The sequence below is a fragment of the Spermophilus citellus genome (assembly GCF_964194105.1).
Source record: "Spermophilus citellus genome assembly, chromosome: 4".
NCBI classification, from domain to species: Eukaryota; Metazoa; Chordata; class Mammalia; order Rodentia; family Sciuridae; genus Spermophilus; species Spermophilus citellus.
In genome coordinates this window covers 132,397,240-132,411,223 of record NC_138185.1, presented here as the reverse complement: position 1 = coordinate 132,411,223, position 13,984 = coordinate 132,397,240, and the positions used below count along the sequence as shown (strand labels likewise).

The following is a 13,984-nucleotide window of genomic DNA, read 5'->3' as shown; positions in this document are numbered from 1 at the left end:
TATGTACAGAGTGCTGAGGGAGCTCTTACAAAGTAACTTCTAACTTTGCTGGAACAGGAAAAAGTAAATATTAAATATTTTTGTAACAACAATAACAAAAAAAAAAGGGGGGGGGAGAAATCAGTAGAAGATGGCATGTTTGATTTGGATTTGACTAAAGGAGGTTGTTCGGGAACTTTGCCGGGCTTGTTGCATGTGGTGAAAGGTTAGCTGACATGTAACCCCAAAGGCCAATGAATAACTGCTCGGTGATTACTCTGACTCCCGGGAATACATTTCTATAATATTAAAAGTGACATATGACTCATTAAAATATACATCTTTATATATAGTACACAATATAGCTAAAGCATCTAATATACCTATCAAAGCGAGGTCCTGTGCACAGAAGGTGCAAAGGTGCAGGGGGAATGTGGGTGAGGACCGGAGACCTTACCCCTCCTCCCAGACCCAGAGGTTTACGGAGCGTGGGTGGGGGCTCCCTGTAGGGGAAGTTCAGAGCCGAGGGAGCGGCAGCAGCACGTGGGCTGAGGGGGGTGGGAGGACGCAGACGGAGGAGTAACCGGTGGAAGTGTCAAAGAGGAAGGAGTGGAGGGCTGCCGGGGTGACAGGGTGTGGTCTCTGGCGAGCGGGCGAAGCGGGAGAGGAAGGCAGAGACCCGTCAGGATTGAGGGGGCAGTGGGGGCCGAGCCTGCGTCGCTCGGTGCGGTGACAGCCAGGAGCGCGGCGCCGGGCCGTGTGGCAAGGGGAGTTTCCCGTCCTCTCCTAAGTGGAGACACTGCTCCGAGCTGCGCCAGCGCCTTCCGCCTGGGCCCCGGTATCAGACACCTGCCGAGTCCGAAGCGCGAGTCCGGCTCAGCCTCGGGCCCCCAAGTAAGTCTTGCTTTTCCTATTTCTCCTCCGCCGTCTCTGCACCTTTATCTGAGGAACGAAGAGCTTCTGAAAGGAGCTTCAGGAAAAGCGCACCGGGAGCTTCGGCCGCGTCAAGGATGCTCCAGCCGCCGGGCGCGCCCCGGCCGGCGCGGGGACTCGGCCCCGAGGCCCCGCTGTTCGGTTCCTATGCCCAGCGTGGACGGAGGCGGCGGCAGAGTTGTTGGCACTGATCTGCCCATCTTTTGTGTCTTGCCGGATCCCAGAGCCCTGCCAGGCCGGGGGGTGGAGGGGGAGGGAGGGAGCGGAAGCCACTTTATGGCTCCTGGCCTCACCTCTTGCCCCCACCCCAAATCCTTTGGGATTTCCAAATGCCGCGGACAAGGGCGCAAGTGCTTGCCAAGCCCCCAGCTGGGCTAGTTGGATCCAGCTGGGCGGCCCGAGGGACCTCTACGCCGCCCCCCTCTTCTAATTTTCTTTTTAGGTACAGCATCTTTAACTGGTGGGTGGTGGGAGGAAGGGCTGCCTGGGTGAGCACAGGTGTGTGAGTGTACGAAACGACCTACCTTCTGGATTTTCTTGGGGTGGCAAGGGGGAAGGGAGGGAAAACCGAGAACCCCGAAGCCCTAAACGTCCCGTGCTAGCGGGCTTGCGCGCGGCCGGCGAGCTGGCGTTCCCTGGGTGGGTCCCTTGTCTGGCTCATTGTTCGCGGTGACTGTTCCTGGGGCCCGGCTGAGCGACACAGACGTCGCTCACCGGGCTGTAAATAAAAGTGACGACTTGGGGGTGTAAGGGTCACAGTTGCCAGTAGGAAAACGGCTTACCTATTTTGGAAACGGACTTCTCTCAGCTTGGAGGGCAAGAGTAGTCCATAGCAAGAACCGCTCGTGAGTGCGAAACTTAGATCTGACTCTAATTCAGAGAGACAGCCTAGTGAATTAAACCCTCAGAAACAGGGCACGATATTTTCCTCACTGAAATTGTTTTCAGAGTAACGAAGATGGAGTTTTAAGCGTTATTGGCAACTGACTGCCTTCTCTTGCTAGCACCTGTTTCCCTTAAAGGTCCTTAGGTGGGGTTTATTTTTCTCCCTTCTTTGCAAATAATGTGCATTTATTCTGTTTGTGCCTTCAGCTATTCAATTTGCATGGTTCTGGAAGATAAATCCGTTTTTTAAGAAAACAAAGTGCAATTTCCAGTCTACAAATAGCCACGCACTGGTACAGACGTCCATTGCTCCCCCACCCTAAGCACATACTAACATTCATGGAGGCAGAGATGTGCTCCAGGAGTCAGAGGGAGCCTGTTATCCCTCCTTGAAGAAGCCAAGAGACATCTTGTGTATAGTCTTTTTGTTGGATGGTAGATATTCTTATTTTACTTTATCTACTCTTTAAATTACAATGATATCACCTGCTCTTGATACCTAGTATTTAGCCCATTACAAAGGATGCATTTGCTAAGAAAGGTGTTCTTTCTTTTTCTAATGTCCATGAGTAGTAATCAAAGTATGCTCTTGAGAAGAGAGATTTTTTAATTATCTCATGTATATAGCATGTATATATAATATATATATACACACACATATATATGCATGTGTACATATATATGTACATGTATATATTTGTAGCTGATTATAAATCCCCGTAGACACTAACACATCCAACTACCCTGGTCTTGTTTAACTTTGACATGTCTGAGGGACCTGCTAAGTACATCAGGCTGCTGAAGCCTGGAGTTCCAGCCTCAAGGGAGAAACACCTAACATGAACACCTCTCTGACTACAATGCAGTTCCAGAGGGGGGAGGGGAAACATGCAGTGAGAGTGTTGTTTAGGGTGTGGAAAGCTGTTATGATTTATTCTAAAAAGGGAGGAGTTGAATTATATATGAAAAATATAAGTAGAAACCTAAATAGGCATCCAGTCCATATTCACAGTTGTACAAATATACATGTAGAAAAGTATATTGTGTTCTCTCTCTTCTTTATCACTTTTAATGTTTTTATCTTTACCACTTTTCATAGCAACATTTGTACTTCTTTTTAATTTTTTGGCTTCAAAAAGAACTTTTATGTTTTAGCCTATTTTTCTATTACATTTCCCATACCAATAGTGCTTATTGAATGTATTCAATTATCTTTTCAATTGTTCTTTTGTCTACTTACCTATCATGTCCAACTTTGTACAGAACCAAATAAGCAATGAGTCAACCAAGTTCTAATGAAGATTAAGACATGAGAGTTATCCACAGCTATGTTTAGACTGTACACTCATTTAACTACCTTCCCACATGACCAATTTTAGTTAGTAGCTTGTTCATCTTCTGAAATCTCCAGACTCCAAATTCTTACGCAGATTGATTACTGCACTAAATCTTGATTGTACAAAGAACAGAACTTAATTATTTTGGTCTCATTTATCAGTCAGCCATGTTTAGTGTTGCCAAGATAATTATATCATTGAAATATGCATGACTTTAAAGAATGCTAGAAAAAGTCTTTCTAAACTTGTTTCCTCGTAGAGGGAGGAAAACTTCCTTGTAAAGCCATAATTTAACTGTTGTGAGGCCCTCTAACCATTTGCGTTTATTGAGTTTACTCTTCCACATGAAGAAAGAACCATTGTTTTGTTGTCTAGGAGCTGAAGGAAGATGAAAGTGAGAAAACCAAGCACTAACTGTTATTATTTTTTCTATTTGGAGAAATATATTAAGTAATCTGAATATTTTCCTAAGGTTGCAATAAAATCTTATTAAGAAATATTGAAAAAAGAAATTTTTAGGATAGAAATGCTCTTACTAAGTATTCATTAAAAGTAGGTATATATACATATATATGCACATGTATCTTAAAACCAATCTCAGAATGTTCTTACCATTCTATAGAATTATGAAATATTAAAGTATTAATAAAACACTGAAATTTCATCAAATTTAAATTTAAATGTACTGTCTTTTTGCAAGTGTTTTAATTGTAGTAGCCTGTTTGTTGAGATTAAAAAGAACATCATTGATGTCATGGTGTGCTTCGCATTTTAAAATAGTAGCTAATGAATTACAAACATTCATTACTCTACAACCACTTGCTGAAATTTCTCAGGACCCCCAAATAGAGAATTATTTGTACTGTATACTGTCATTCATGCCCTTGCTGAATGTATGTTGGTCTCTTTTCCTTCTTCAAAATTAACCACCTTTTAATTTAATACCTGTTGGCCTTCAATCATTTGTTATTTTTCTCCTATGTCATAGATTTATGTATAAATATCTTCAACATAATCTGGAAAGGAACTTCCTGTTGAAAACTTGTGGGAATTAGTTGGGGGGTACGGGGTGAAGAAAGAAAGAAAATAACTTTCCTTAAACTGGAAAGAATCAGGACTTTACAGGAAAAGAAGGGTAATTCATGGAACAATTCTTTACTCTTTCAAAGTCCAAGCTATGTAACACATAATATACATTTGAGTAATTCAGACACTAACTTCATATATCATAAGGCAAAGTTGTCGAGTATCATGGTAGCTTTTCTTTGTTACATTTGAATGGTGACTTTAGTGCCATTCACTTTTCTCCTTAAGTGTTGAAAACCACCTACTGTTTGTTTTCTTATACTTTTGTTTTTTGGAGACGTGCTTGTCTGTGTTTGTACAAATGAAAAAGGTAAATGCTTATTTGGGGGAAATTTTAGTTAAATAGCTCAGTGTATCCCATGAGTAGTTATTAAATGTTTCTTCTAGGAGAGTTTATTAAGTGTTTACTAAGGAAGATCTTGGACACTCGATTTACATGGATTAAGTTCATTTAAATTTTATAGTCTTTTTTCTCAAATAAACTAATTTGAAGAAAAAGTATTGAATTACCTTTTCAGGCTAAAAATCAATAATCATATTTCTTTTTAAATGAAAATCAACTTAATAAAGGTATAAACATACAAAATGAAGATATAATGCAAATTATGTGTATTTTTTGTCTTTAGCTCTGTTTTGATGAATTAGTTTTTTGTTTTTTTTTTTAATTTTCAGGGGTAATGTGAATTTCTTCCCTGATCTCATTTTCTCTCTTGCTTTGAGAACTGGAAGACTCAGAGCCAAACTGAGATCGAATTTATTAATCATATAAGGCTCCATGGGATACACATATGTGTTCTTTCTCAATGATGATTGTCTTATTCTACTTATGACATCTGTCTTCCTGGATGTCTAATTTTGTTTTGGTTTTTGTTAATTTGTAAGGAGACAGGCCATCAAAGTAGATGCGAATAAGTGTTTAGAAATAGAATCAAGTCTATAAGTAGTTTTTAAGGCCTAATATTGCAAAAGCAGAGGGGATATTAAGCAAATTAAGGCATGATTTCTCATCTAAAGACATCCTGACTGGATTTTTCAAAAGCTATAAATACATAACAAATTAATAATAAGTCAATATCTATACACATCTGTTGCATTAAAATGAAAGCCCAAATCCTATCTTTAATGAAATTTAGCTGTCACTTTCTAGAAAAACACTATTATGGCACTAACCAGTAAACCAAAGTAACCACATTTTTTCATTAGAAAGGATTCCCCTCTGGGCACACTAAAATTCAAGTAGTCTGAGTACGTGAGGATGAAAATAAATGTTGGAAAAATATTGTGAGTCTATGGTACTGGAAACTCCCAAACACTTCACTTTCCTTCTCTTCCTCCACACCCGGACCCCACTCCATTGGCTTTTCTACTTGCCACCTTAGCTGGGCATGATTGACAGGTGTGGCAATTCCAAAGGCAAGCTAACCCCACTAGGCTGGCAGCTTTTGAAATTTCTGTCCATGTAAATACAGTATTTGTTCTAAGTACTGCCCTTAAATACTGTAGTTAAGCCTAAGTGCCCACTGGTTGTTTCCCTTTGTACTTGAATCAACAACCATTTTCAGCCTTCAGAAGGGACCACCCACAAAACTATTCCTTTTAACTGTATGTAGAGAGGAATCTCAGAAAGAGAGGGGGGAAAGAAAAAAAAAGAGGCAAAAACTTTAAAAAACTAAATTATTGACTAAGAATGACATGTTTATGGATAAGTCCACAAACTCTGAATTAAACTTCCAAATCTAACCAGCTACCTCTGGATATAAATCTGATACTCATCTTCTCTCACCCCAATATAGGCATGACTTTTTTCCGACACCTTGTTTACAGTTTGTGTTAAAATAATTTAAAGCCTAAAATGTTGTCTTGAGCTGAAATGAACTATCAGACAATGATAAACACTGATCATTTAAATTTGGCCTTTTAAAAAGCACATTAGATACAATATAGATCAGTGTATTAGTACACTTACTGAGCTTTCAATTATGATATAAATAGTGCATAAAGCTTTAAAATTTTCATCAAATTAATGTTTCATTGACATGCAAATTAACTGCTGACATCTAAGGTGCATGCCATGTGATGATTCCTAATTGGCAAGTGAACCCCAGAGGATTATTTATAGATTACATTGCAACAAAGTGCAGGACTAAATTCTCATTGTGCAGCTCAATTCAAATTGATGTTTAAGCTTTGATTCTCTTCACTTTTTTTCACATTCCTTTTGATCTCTAAAGCCCCTCAGAAATAAGCTAGCTAAGGTGCTAGATATAAAACTAATAACATGTGGGTAGATAATTTGTCTTGAAATTATTCCTAAGAGATTTTGTATCCAGTGAAATGTCCTTCATGAGCTTGTTGAGGTACAAATAACTTTGGGGGCTATGAATTTAAACCCAAAGGCTGGTAGCATCTGCTTTCATACGGAGTACATAAGAAGTTACTTTCATACAGAAAAAGTGAGAAAGCAACCTGATCATTTTTCAAGTGAATTAATTTTTAAAAACAGCTGCCTCTAAAGATCCAAGTGGACTCTTAGTGGATATTTTATTGTTTAACAGTATTTAGGTTTCTTTTATTCCCACATTCTAGTATGATTTGTATAAATAGTGAAATGAAATATTTATGGTATGTCTGCAATTCTTGTAATATGTTATTAGGTCCAAATTTGGCCATTCCTGTCTTTATTCCATGTCTGTGTCTGCCTAAAGGTAGAACAAACAACTAAAAGTGAAAGTAAGTACTTCATTTATTCTGCACATTCTTTAAATATGCATTTTGTATATGACCTCATGAAACTGTCAGACTTGGGAGCTGTAATTTCCTACCCACAAAGATCCAACTTATTAGAGAACTTTATGGATTATTAACCTTTAGATGTTTTCCTGAAACTATACCTAATCTAAGATATCTACCTTTCCCTATCAAATTGGTCAAATGCCAATTAAATATTTAAAGATTTCTCAAAGACACTTTTTCTTTGAAGAAATCTCTATAGTTCAACTTGACATTCTTTTTGAAAAGAGTGTGAATGTGTGTGTGTGCCTGCGTGCATGTTTGTAAGTTCTAGTCATGTAAAAATATGTAAATGTTTATAATTACAAAAAGTTCCATATAAATACAGTATCTATTATAATTATTGTTATCATTCTCAAGCTGTGAAGATAGACTAAAAGTTGAATACAGGCAACATGTGGGAGCAAATGCTTGTCTTGTTTTTAGCACTTTTGTCTAGCAGTTAAATAATTTGTTTCCTAAGCCTGTTATTTTTGTATTGTCAAGTGTGTTCACTAGTAATGAGGCTATAGTATGGGCATGGTCCAGGCAATTTGATTTCTTGCTGATGGAGCCCTGTAAGGAAGTTTCTCCCTTAATTAGGAAAAGCCCACTTAGTTACATGGATAAATACTGAAAGAGAACTCTGTGCCAGATACTGATAAAAGAAATGTGCAAAACAAAGAAAGTAAGAGGTTCTTGCCCTGAAGGAATCAAGAATAAAGATACTAAATAAATGTGGCAAATGAAATATATAGATCAGCACAGTATTTGAGTGGTCTATGAAAAAGGATGCATATCTCAATTTGGTTGAGAGATGGGACAGAAAGACTTAATGGGAGAATTGAAGCTCAAAGGGCAAGTATATCTTTACAAGGTGGAAGCAATGAGCCTTAGATTTGGGGACAGCTGTTCAAGAGAAAGTTGGAAACTAAGCACAAGTGGAGAATGCACAAAGTCCAGCAGGAACTGTCACACATTAGACTGAAATCTCCACTGCAGTCTAGACCAAAGATAAAAGAATTAGAAGTTTAGTCCTCATTAAATCCCACTCTCTTATTTTTTGCTAACCTGTTGAATACATCTAAGAAAAAATACAGAACTATGGTATCCTTTATATTCACTAATCTTAAAGAGGTTCCTGCAGTTATCATATAATTTTCCTCTGATGCCTGACTTCATTTAGTCTCCTGAAAGACTATACAATACTTAATACTGTGCTCAGTACCTCTTACAGAGAAAGCATTGCTTCCTATTCATTGATTAAATTGAAACTTTATGAAAGAACTTCCATAGACACCATTGCTGCATCTGTCTACCAACAATATCTGCTCCCATGTAATCTGCATTCTTGCAAGTTCTCTCACATAGCTCTTGTGAAGTTTCAATGATTGCAACATCTTAGTGGAATGAAATGTGTAATTGTAATTTATCAATGATTGAATCTATTCCATTACACCTAGAACTTCCAATGTTAGTTGTTTTGCCTTGGGAAATGTTCAGGGTTTCAGACAAAGATTTATATAAAGGAAGTTACTTAAGGCCAAGAATAGAAACGATACAGCTACCCAAAGATAAGGACAAAAGCAATAAAATATAGCATTTCCTTACAATAGATTTTTTTTGGTGGTGCTAGAGTTTAAACCCAGGGCCTACCCCATGCTACACAAGCAGTGTACTTCTGAGTTATACTCCCAGCCTTTACTAGAATGTTAAGCATCACTTAACGGCAATTTTTCAAAGAACAATTATTAACAAGGTAAAATAGATTATATACAAAGAAAAATACAACAAAATTATGCATACTATAGGATACTATATATACAAGTGTATGTATGTATGTGCATAAACTTGACCAGAAACATGAACCATGTTAAAGGATTGTCTCAGTGGACATAGAGAAGAAAATTATTCTGCATTGCAGATTCTTTGAAAATATGCTCTCCTTGAAAGAGAAAACTTAATAGAGATATTCTGGTGACATATAAAATGTTTGTTGAATAATCACAATAGAGAAAACCATATTTATAGTGTAAATCAACTGTCACTGATGGATCCATTCCCAGTAGGCCTACAAATATTCAGTCTACCAACACGTCCCATAGGATTCACTGTGAAATACATCACAACTACATTTAATTCTTGCACTCTCCACAGATATCCTTCTGGCCTATGGCACCATCATTTCTGGCCTGGATCATTGCCTTGTGCTCCAGCATTTTCTTTTCTTGCTTTTGGTGTAATAGTGTTCTGAGAGGCTGTAATTGCATAGTAATTGAAGCATGGACCCCATGAATGGGCTTTCCTGAGTATGAGTCCCAGCACTGTCCCTTACGAGCTGTGAGACTGGGGGCAGGTTGTTTCTCTTTACTTTTCTGTTTCCATCAATAGAATTGAGGATATTAATACCTATCTTATAAAACTTTTGTAAGGATAAGTTCAGTGTGTGAAATAAAGTTCAATTATGTATTAGCTATATTGATACATAAGTTAGATTATATCCTTCTTTGTTTAAAATCATTCACAAGCTTCCCATTGTACTTTGGAGGGAATCTTTAAGACCACATTCACCAACTTCAAAAATTGCCTCTCCCTGCTCCCTCCCTACTTCCATGAATAAGCAAATCCTCTTCTGTCACAGGGCCTTTGCACATGTTGTTCCATTTGCCTGGAACACTCTTCTCTGTCTCCACAGCTGCTTCTTGTCCTTTAGTCTTCTTGACTCTTCTTCTTATTGTCCTTTCCTGATTTCTGTTTATCCACATGATACCTCCTGCTCATTCTGCACTTCTTATTGTTTCCTCAGTAGATCATATTACAATTTGAAGTTCTTTTGTTTGTTTGGTTAACTCTTTTCCCCTCGATTTCATGATTGGAATTTAAATTCTACTAAACAAAGATGTCTGACATGTCATTGCATTTGTTCTCCCCCCATGCCTAACAGAGAGCCCAGTGCATAGTAGCCAACTAAATAAATTCTGGATGGAGGGTGGAGGAATGACTGAGATTGAACCTATTATAATAATGAAATTGGTTTTCTAGAAGGACTAACTTTGTGTTTTGAAGGTGTGTCACTAAGGAGATGTAAAAGTTAAGTTATTAATAATCCTTATCATTTTAACTCTAGCACACAGGACCTTTAAAAATTCTTGTCAAAACACAGGTGCATTTTGAAAGAGGTAGAGTTTTGAGAGGCAGACTAGACTTGTTGTATTGAGGGACTCTCCTTGAAGATGCTTCGGCCAGGGAAGGCCTAGAAGGATAAGCTGCACTATGTGAATAAGGGGGCTCTAAGGCCAAGGTGGAAGTTTTGGGGTTCATCCTGAAGGCATTCAATAGGAATTGTCAGATCAGCATTTTTCAAAGAACCAGGTCAGAAATAACTTCCATAATTTTTTCTTCTTAGTTTTAGAGAATGTTGCATAGGGACTTGTATATATAATGCCAGAAGTGGATAAAAGATTTCAAAAAATCCAGTTAGTTATTTGATGCCTTGAAATAAAATCTATTTTCTTTCTCTGGCTCAGCTCGTTTTGAAAATTGAAGTCAATCAAACCTGAGTATGTTATATGTGAATGTGCCTGTCTTTGCAGATAAACTTTTTTGTTTCGTATAGAAAAATACTTCATGTGGAAAACGATATTTTCTTGCATTGTTTCTGATCATAAAATAGCAGCATGGAAAGTTCTGTGTCAAGTGAAATTCCCTTCATTTTACCAGTAGGTGTCACTACAGCTCACTCAAACTTACTGGTACATTCTATAAAGACCAACTGGTGCCAGCGTTTTATCAGATCAGCACCACCAAGTTTCCACAAAATTACCTAAAGGAAATCTGATGAAAAGAAGAATTATTCCCAGGTGCCTGTTTTTCCTCCAAACAAATGTTCTTATCATGAATGAGTTCAACTTAAAAGATGTGTTTCATTTTCTGGAAAGAGGGATGTAGAGAAATATGAAAAGAAATTGAATCAGAATGTGTCTGGTGACAATATGCTCTTGAAGACCTCTGGACACATTGCTTTCTTACTCTGCTTGGCATGCAGGGTCCCTTCCCTGCCTCTTTTCTCTGCTCAGATGAGCCCAGCTTTTACAAAATGTTATTATCTGGTGTTGAGCTAGTACACTATTCCTGCTCTTTGACCAGTACAATTTCTGTCCCCCCCTCCCGATAACATTATAATGTGGGTATCAATATTAAAATTTTCCAGGTGAGATAAATGAAAACTGGATGTGTGGCATGTTTTTGGTTAGGACTGTGGATTTGACTATTGACTCATCAGATTTCAAAAGAACTCCCTTTTTCTTTCCATGACACCGCTAAAGAATTCTGCCCATGGGAGACTTCCCTAACATCCTTTCACCTCTGGGACCCTGACTGACTCAGGTATCCCTCCCGTGGGCCACACATAGCACCTCATGCTCACCCTTCATCAAGACTGGGCATGGCCTTCTATTTTCTTGTCTACCTCTTCATTCAGAGTCCAGGTACTTTAGCCATGAATACAGTATCTTCACAGGACAGCATGAAATTCCCTAATTGTGATCACTGAAGAGGTGAATAAGAGAAAAGGTGCACTCAAAGATGGGACTCCAAGGTGGTGAGGGTATGATGTAGGAAAGCAGGGAAGGCCAGCTCCCCTGGCCACCTGCCTTCACCTACTGCCATTAATCCCACTTGCTCCACAGCTACTTAGCAATGGAAAGCAAAATCCCAGCAGGGTATCAGGGAGGTGGAAGAGCAATAACTACTTTCCAAGGGATGTTCATCCAGCTTGGTCCACACGTTGCAGTGCCTGTGGACTGGAGGAAATGGACTGGTATCTAAGGAACTGTTTCCTGCTGGCCTCCAGGTGGCAGCATGGCCCAGCTGTCAGCAATGAGCTGTTCTTAGACATTCCTAATGCTGCCAAACTCAAAACTGTTCTCAGGGCATTTAGTGCCCTGGGAATGATTAATGGTACTGCCCGCTCACTGCACCCTGAGGGTAATTGAGCCTGCAATATTTTGGAGGCTGCAGAGAGATTTTCTGAGCTGCCGCCTGATAGAAGGGGGCTGCCACATTTTGAACATTATATTCCTTTTGAGACATCTTGGAGGGCTTCTTGTGTTCAGAAATCAGTGTTTGGCACAATGCTTTAAAGGGTGGGGAAAAGATAGACTGTCCTACAACATAGGAAAGTTTATTTAATTAATTTATTTTTTAGCTATTTGATTTATTATGTATCCCATATTCTTTCTTTCTTTCTTTTCCTTCTTCTTTGGTTCTGAAATAATATTCTTTCCACCTGACTTAAAGCAGTAAATCCTCTGGAAGGTAGCTTATGTTAATTGAGTATTTTGAAAGAGTGAAGGCAGAGCTATGTAAAATGTCTTAATTTAAATCAGCTCTAAGCCCTTTCATATTGTAAGCTGAGGTATTTAAAAGTAAGATGATTGGAAATTTCTGGAGTTGCACACAATTCAGGAGAATGTGAGACATGTTAGAATGAGGGACTGGCACAAGGCTGCAGTGTCCGTTTATTCTAAATACACACGTAATATCAATTATAGACGACAACCAACAAAAGATCTTAAGCTTGTCGGGTTGGGTTTGTGTGACTGCTTCTTTTCATTAGAATTTTTAGTAACTGGGAAAAATGCCAGATTCTAAACGCTGGAAAACGGTGTCTTGAATAGGATAGACTAGTAGATGTTAGCACTGTTGAAAAAAGAAATTACTTATAAATTCAGAAAACACTTGTTGGTGGATGTGGCGAAGTGGGCAATCTGAACCTTGGCATTCCTGAAGTTTCAGTTTACATACCTTGGGAGGTGGGTTTTAAACAGTGGTTTAGAACTTCTTCAGTGGGTGTTTTTTTTTTTATTTTTTAAATTTTTATTTCTTCAATAGTCTCAAGAGCAGTTGTTCTTCCCTGACTCTGTGAGAGTTTATTCCCATGGTCACCTGTGATGATCATAAGTCATGCTCTGCCTAGGAGTTTACCTTCCAGATATTTAGAGGACCAGTCTTTACGGATCCTCCATGTGTTGTCTCTTTTAAGCATTTGGCAGTGAATTTGGCCTCTTTAAATACTTGGAATAGAGTAACAAAATCAGAAGAATGGTTTGGATGGCCCCTCAAATTCTGTTTTCAGATGAGATTGCTGGTGATGAACAGATTACCATTCTAGCTTGCTTTAAAAAAAAAATGTTTATCTCAAAGTTTGAATTTGCAGCAGTGTCTCCTTGTGATGAAGACCTAGGCTGGCGAGTAAAAGTAAGAGCAGGGGTGGGAGACAGTTATTTGAGATAAGTCCACCATGATTTATTCATAGCCTCTGACTTAACTATAACAACAAAATTAGTGAAGAAGAAAATCCTAACTTAGCCTAAAGTCGTGTTTGATGATCCGTGATGCACTGAAGGGATTTTCCCAGTCTACTAGTTTCTATTTCTTTGACAGCAGTGGCCAATCTATCACAAATGTCTTGATTTAATCCTTTGATACTGAGATTTGTGTTTCCAAGCTGCCTGTAATTAATATACTGTTTAACATATAAACACAAAGTAGTGTTTCAATTATTATTACTTATATTTCTTATCTTTTTGCTAATTTTTCAAAATAAATTACAAAATTTTTGTTGTCAACATCTGACTCATATTTATAAAAAGATACTCTATGTATGTGTTTAAATCATTTGCAAAGCCAAGATGCTTATTGTCTTAGAAAAGGACCAGGTTGGTACTAGTTAAACAGAAGGCCCACTTATCAACCTCACTATTCATAGACTAACACCTTGACTTCTTTGGCTTGGCATAGTCATGATCTTGGAAGTCAGGTACTGTTAAGAAGAAACAATTTTCTAAATCTATTAGTGCTCAGTAGCAAATCAAGAGCCAAGACTGATGTATAGATGAGAAGGTGTTAATGCATTTTAGAGAGGAGGGCAAACTCAATATGAGGCAGAGGACTTGGAAAGCCTACTCTTTTAGCCCTAAAGGATTTGGGCAGAA

General features: G+C 38.4%; 1 long non-coding RNA gene across 1 annotated transcript in view; it reads left to right on the top strand.

Moving 5' to 3' along the window:
- Positions 1-629: 629 nt before the first annotated feature.
- Positions 630-13,984, top strand: part of LOC308647901 — a 323,639-nt gene continuing 310,284 nt past the window's right edge. Inside the window, exon 1 of the long non-coding RNA XR_014021725.1 lies at positions 630-873. This is a non-coding gene — a long non-coding RNA (uncharacterized lncRNA). The remainder of the gene's footprint in view (positions 874-13,984) is intronic.